General features: G+C 39.3%; 2 pseudogenes; both read right to left on the bottom strand.

Annotated features, from left to right (window-relative positions):
- Positions 1 to 2589: 2589 nt before the first annotated feature.
- Positions 2590 to 3404, bottom strand: LOC108529830 (cation channel sperm-associated protein 2-like; annotated as a pseudogene).
- Positions 3405 to 4122: 718 nt separating this feature from the next.
- LOC108529815 (N-acylneuraminate-9-phosphatase pseudogene) lies at positions 4123 to 4870 on the bottom strand (annotated as a pseudogene).
- Between the last annotated feature and the right edge of the window lie 1141 nt (positions 4871 to 6011).

Here is a 6011-nt window from a genome sequence, read left to right on the forward strand (position 1 = left end):
GTGATCTCTGTGATCCACACCCTATTCGTGCACTCCCTCCCCTTTTGAAAATCGCTAATAAAAACTTGCTGGTTTTACAGCTCAGGGAGCATCACGGAATCTGCCGACGTGTGATGCCTTCCCTGGACACCCAGCTTTAAAATTTCTCTCTCGTACTCTTTCCCTTTATTTCTCAAACCAGCCGAGACGCTCAGGAAATAGAAAAGAATCCATGGTAAATATCAGGGGTGGGGTTTTCCCCTGACAATAGACAATTATTTTATTATTATTCCAGTCTCCTAATGCCAAACATTTTCAGTAAATAATCTTCATTCTCATCCCTCCAGGTAATTACAAAAGTAAACTTCTTTAACATAGTTCTATCATAGCACAAGTGGGAGGAAGAAAGAGAAGGAGGAGATGGTTCTTCCTACTGGTCCTAAAAATGCTCTTGAGTGATATCTATACAATCAAGGGTAATATTAAAATATTTAAGATTCAGTCCTGTAGTCCCAGCTACTCGGGAGGCTGAGGCAGGAGAATGGTGGGAACCCGGGAGGCGGAGCTTGCAGTGAGCAGAGATCATGCCACTGCACTCCAGCCTGGGCGACAGAGTGAGACTCCGTCTCAAAAAAAAAAAAAAAAAGAATTAAAAAAAAAAAAAGAATCAGTACCACTTAGGATTCATCTGACCAATTGTAATGGATGCAAATAGCAGGGCTAGATCAGGGTTCTAGAGGCCTCCTTCTGTGCTAACCTTTCCTCTTTCGTGCTGGATCAAAAGTAGGAAAAATGGGGCTCCAGGCAGGAGATACTGTAAATCAGCATTTTAATAGGTTTTTGGTCACATCTGTGCACATTCGTTGATTATCAGGCCTGTGCTCAATGGTCTCAAGATGTAACTTCTCCAAATCTTTTCTTACTCCATATCAGCAACCACTTCCAAGTTAAAGATATATCTGCTCCTTATGGGTGGGAGTGTAGTAGCAGATTTTTTAAAAAATCTTTTAAAAAAAATTTACAAAAAATACAGATGGGATCTTGCTGTGTTGCCCAGTCTCGTCTTGAACTCCTGGGCTCAAGCGATCATCCCACTTCAGTCTCCCAAAGTGCTGGGATTACAAACATGAGCCATGGTGCCTGGGTTAGTAGTAGATTTTATTAGGTGTTTTAAAATTTTGTTTACATTGGTCTTGGCATACAAATGTTTATGGTTTTATTAATCAAATAAACATTTTTTGTTTATGCTTTTGTTGCACTGCCTTTATGGTTATAAAGACCTTTCCTGTAGAGATATCAAACAAATACTAAGGTATATTTTTTCCAAATTTACAAAATACGATATCTTTTTTTTTTTTTTTTGACGGAGTCTCACTCTGTTGCTAGGCTGGACTGCAGTGGCACGATCTGGGCTCACTGCAACCTCCACCTCCCAGGTTCAACTAATCCTTCTGCCTCAGCCTCCTGAGTATCTTGTACTACAGGTGTGTGTCACCATGCCCGACTCATGTTTTGTATTTTTAGTAGAGACGGGGTTTCACCACTTTGGCCAGGATGACCTCGAACTCCAGACCTCGTGATTCACCCACCTTGACCTCCCATGCTTGGCCTGGTAGTATCATTTTAAATTCAACTTTTCTCTGTGACCTGTTTTTTTTTTTTTTTTTTTTTTTTTTTTTTTTTTTTTTTTTTTTTTTTTTTTTTTTTTTATGTTATGTGTAGTTCTAACTTGCTTTTTATCCAAAGATTCCATTTTCCCAACATCATACTTTTTTTTCACTGTTTCAAAATTTTTTAATTTTAAGGAATCTTAGTCTAAAACAAAAAAATTAATAAAATCATAGGTTTATTTCAATATTTGAAAGTATCTTCAGTAACTTTCCACTCAGCAGGTAGATAACCACAAAGTTTTTGCCTAAGGAAGGGTGCAAATGGAATTTAATATTGTCTTACTGTACTATGTAGAATACAAACTGTGAAGACAAGGAAATTAAATAATTCCATTTTTTTTCTCCTACATCATTTTTGCTGAAGAACTGCTCACTTAGCATCCTAGGAACAATCTTTTTGAGATTTGTCACCACTATGTAAAAGGGATGAACCTTTATCCTTAGCATAATGAATGTGACACCGCCTACATCCATCCTGTGGGACAGCTAAAAGAATGAGCCCTAGCATCACACATGCCAACCAGTCTCCTAGAGCAATCATCCATATAACTATGGAATTTCCAATTCTGGAAATGGCTCACAGCAAAACTGAATTTTCTGTTCTGTTCATCATACGGGTGAAACCACCGTCAGTAGAGAACAGAAGGGGGGCTGCATGGTTAGGCTGCACCAAAGACATTTTGCTTTTATGAATCCACTGAAGAAAAATGACTTTTGGTGCCATGTGGCTTGCACTTTTCTCCAGCAAGACAGCCTAGCTCCCTCAACCCCATTGCGTGTCTAGGAAAAGATAGTAAAAACATTTCCTTGAGAGGTAAAGACTACAAGGAAGCTACAAGCTCACTGTGCACAGGTGAGAAAGGAGGACCATCTGTAGATTTTTTTCTATCTGAACAGACATTTATGTTTTGAATTCTCTATTTCCAAGAATTCCCTTCATTATCTTTTGCTGGGCCCAAGGATCTTGAAGCCATCCATCTCTTTACTTGTCTTCCAAGTTCATCAGTGCCTGCACAACATGGTAACAACAAAGTTAAAGACATTCCACTCTTCCAGAAAAGGGAAAAGCTGGAGAGCCACATAAGAAGGATCACCAGGATGAAAATAAACAAGATAAACCAAGTTGACACCTCCAAGGTCAGCTTCAATGGCCACAGTTAGGTATTTGTGGATTCCAGCAATTCTATTTCAACTATCAATACGATCGTATTCAAAAAGATGAGGAAGATGACGAAGTTTGTGAAGAGAGGACACTCGAGCACCCATCCGATCCACAAAGAAAGAGGTGACCTCTGACTGCAGCGCACATGAAGCCTGCTCAACAGCCTCTGGGCATGTGAAATCTGTCCTACACGTTGAGGCTTTATAGAGAAGCACACTAGCTGGTGTTGATCTCCCAACATTAAATTTCTTCTGGCGGGAAGGATCAAGTAACTCCCTGATAGTGTGCCACACGGCACAGCTTGGCTCAAGCCTTGCAAATGCTAGATGAGAAAGTATCGGTGAGACATGAACGAATGGCGTCAGCTAGGGGCAGCTGCATCTGCCCTTCTTGGTGAGAAGTGGCCATGTCTGCTCAGCCCAGGTTCTCTTCGCCCACTCAGTGCTAACTTCCCGCTTCCACCTCCAGCTCTGGCGCCCCGAGCCCCGCTTCCCACACGCAGGATGAGCTCAGGGCCGGCTCCCAGCCTCACTGCACCCCATTCCCAGCCCCAGCCCTAGCCCAGGATTGGGCCCAACCACGCTCAGGTGAGCCGCCTCACTCCGCCCAGCCGACCATGTGTAGATTTTAAGTTTTTTTTTTTTTTTTTTTTTTTTAACTGGAGGAATCTGTCACACACCACAAAAAAAAATTGTGTCCTCCTTTTAAAAAAAAAAAAAGGTCATGCAAAAAAATCAGATTCATAATAGAAAAGGAAGTATACCTCCAAAGTAGGCAAAATATGTTTTATGTTTTAAAAACATGCAAAATAATTTCATGATGAAATACCTTGATTTGCATGTGACTTAGAACTTATTTCATATCAACCAGATTCAGTTGCTGTGATAAATCTATTATGTGTTTTAGAATATCTATTTTTAAAAAATATGTATTTTTAAGCCAGAAGATAAACCTGGCATTTGTGTATCCATGTGTAAGCTAGCCTGCTTGGTATCATGCAGCCAAGATACTAAAAGATTAATAAAATTATTTTAAAAATCTCCTGTTACAGACTAGCAAATAATATATTTCCTCAACTTTTCTGGGCTATACTACTTTCTATTAATGCAATCTGAATTTTCAGATATAAATATAAAAAATGGTTGTTTGTTAAAACTTAAAAGCAATAGGGTTGGGAGGACCTTTGCAATATTCATCATTAAATCATAAGTACAATTATTCTGGACCACAGTAAGTGGAATGCCCTAACTTTTCTTAGTTCAAACTCTGCAAATTGATTATAAAGTTTATAATCATGCCCTTTTATGTGCTTTAAGCGGACGTACTGACTTTGTGGTGTATACTTTGTAAGAGAGCAGGTAACTCCAGCACAGAAGAAACCATGTAATGCAGAACTGGGGAGGACTTCAGTGGCACTGTTCTATTTTTATTGATCTAGACCATTGCTTTCAATCCTTCACTGAGGCCTCCTTGGACGTCGGTTTCTAATGTGTTACTGACTGTCACACAGTCCCCAGGTTGTACTTTGAGAAGACTGCAGCAGTAATAAAATATGGATGGTGCTGGCTTCTCTCTCTGCTCTCTACCTCCAATAGCGTGGAAATACGACTGACAGGCACAAGCCCCAGTCTTCTCTCTCTGGATCTGTCTGTCCCCATTCCTTAATAAAAATAGGCGGGCCTCCTTTCGAAGTTCGGAGAGCATGACTTTGATATTTTCTGCTAGTGTTATAAGCTGTAAACATGTAGATTTCCCAAGGAAGCGACATTCTTCAGTCAATTTTCTATTGGTGGCACCATCTTTTGTTTCCTGGACTGCTTCTTCCCAATTGAAGTCCTTAGATCGGTAATGCATGTACTGTAAGAATGAAAACGTTCCTTGCTGAGTTCAACTTGAATTTTATCACAGATGATTTCAGCCTTTTCTTAGAATGATATTTTGGTTGTAAGAACTTTATCACCTCCGACAGGTCTCTCCTGCTCGCCCCGGCCATGTTGACGAGCATGTTGTCCAGGTCAAATAAAGAGGCCAGCATGTGGCTCATCCCCGCAGCCCCCATGGCTCCTGCCACCCTTGCACCTGTGAAGTGGGTGTCCCGGCAATGTCATACTTTTAATAATATGTGATTTTTTTTCATTGATGGGTATTAAATTTTTTTATCATGTTTTAGGTTGTTCTGTGTACTGTAATAAATTCTCTTCAAGAGTTGCCTATTTTTTTTCAATTGATTAGTCTTAATTACCGTATCTTTATATGCCTATCTGGGAAAGAATAAAATGCCCTCTAGAATTGTGCAACATGGAAGCCTGGTCTAGAAGAAACTGATAGTGTTGAATTTTACCTAAGTTCTGTGCTCCTGGAAACGAGCAGAGATGGAGAAATCCCCCACCCTTTTGTGTTTCAGAAAGGCCTTGCTGAAAAGAAGCACCTTTTCCCATATAGTTTAGATAAAACTCATGTATACTGCCTTGTTTACCTATGACAAGGCCAGAAACAGACTCCAAATTCCCACTCTTTGCCTCATAAATGATTAACTAAACTTGTTTGTACTAATGATCAATGGGAACAAAACGCTTGTTAATCACACTTTGGTTAAGATTCTGTCTATTCCCCAGGTCCTTGAACCTTGGCCCATCCTCAGTCTGAGTCAGCATGTAACCCCTCTTCAACAGCAGCTCTGGAGAGAAAGCTGACTTCAGGGTAAAACATTCTTTAACCCCATTCTCTTATCCCACTTGCCCACATCCAAATCTTTCTAATCTAGTTTACTCCTTTCTATAAAAGAAAACCTCTTTTCACCTAACTCTTGAGAAGCTTGCAGGTATTATGGTCAAATAGTTCCTATTATTGCAATAGCTCCCCTTCTCCTATTGAAAGAGACCCTTTTCCTCTTACAATAATGCTTCCGACAAAGTCTGTCCTTACTAAGTCTGGGTTTGCTTTTTATTTGACAGGACCCACTCGTTACCTTTTACAAAATTTTTTTCTTTCTTATTCTCAAATAAGAAAAAAATTATTTTGCCATCTCTGGCCCCACCTGATTTAGGTTTTAAAAAACTTTTGGAGGTATAACTTACATACATACAAACCTATGTATAACTTGCATATATTTATTTATTTATTTATTTTAATGTTTTAAATAATTATTCCAGATTATTTTTATTTCCTTTTTTATTTATTTTTATTTATTTTTATTTTTA

This window comes from Rhinopithecus bieti, unplaced genomic scaffold (assembly GCF_001698545.2).
Source record: "Rhinopithecus bieti isolate Rb0 unplaced genomic scaffold, ASM169854v2 scaffold_6439, whole genome shotgun sequence".
Classification (NCBI taxonomy): Eukaryota; Metazoa; Chordata; class Mammalia; order Primates; family Cercopithecidae; genus Rhinopithecus; species Rhinopithecus bieti.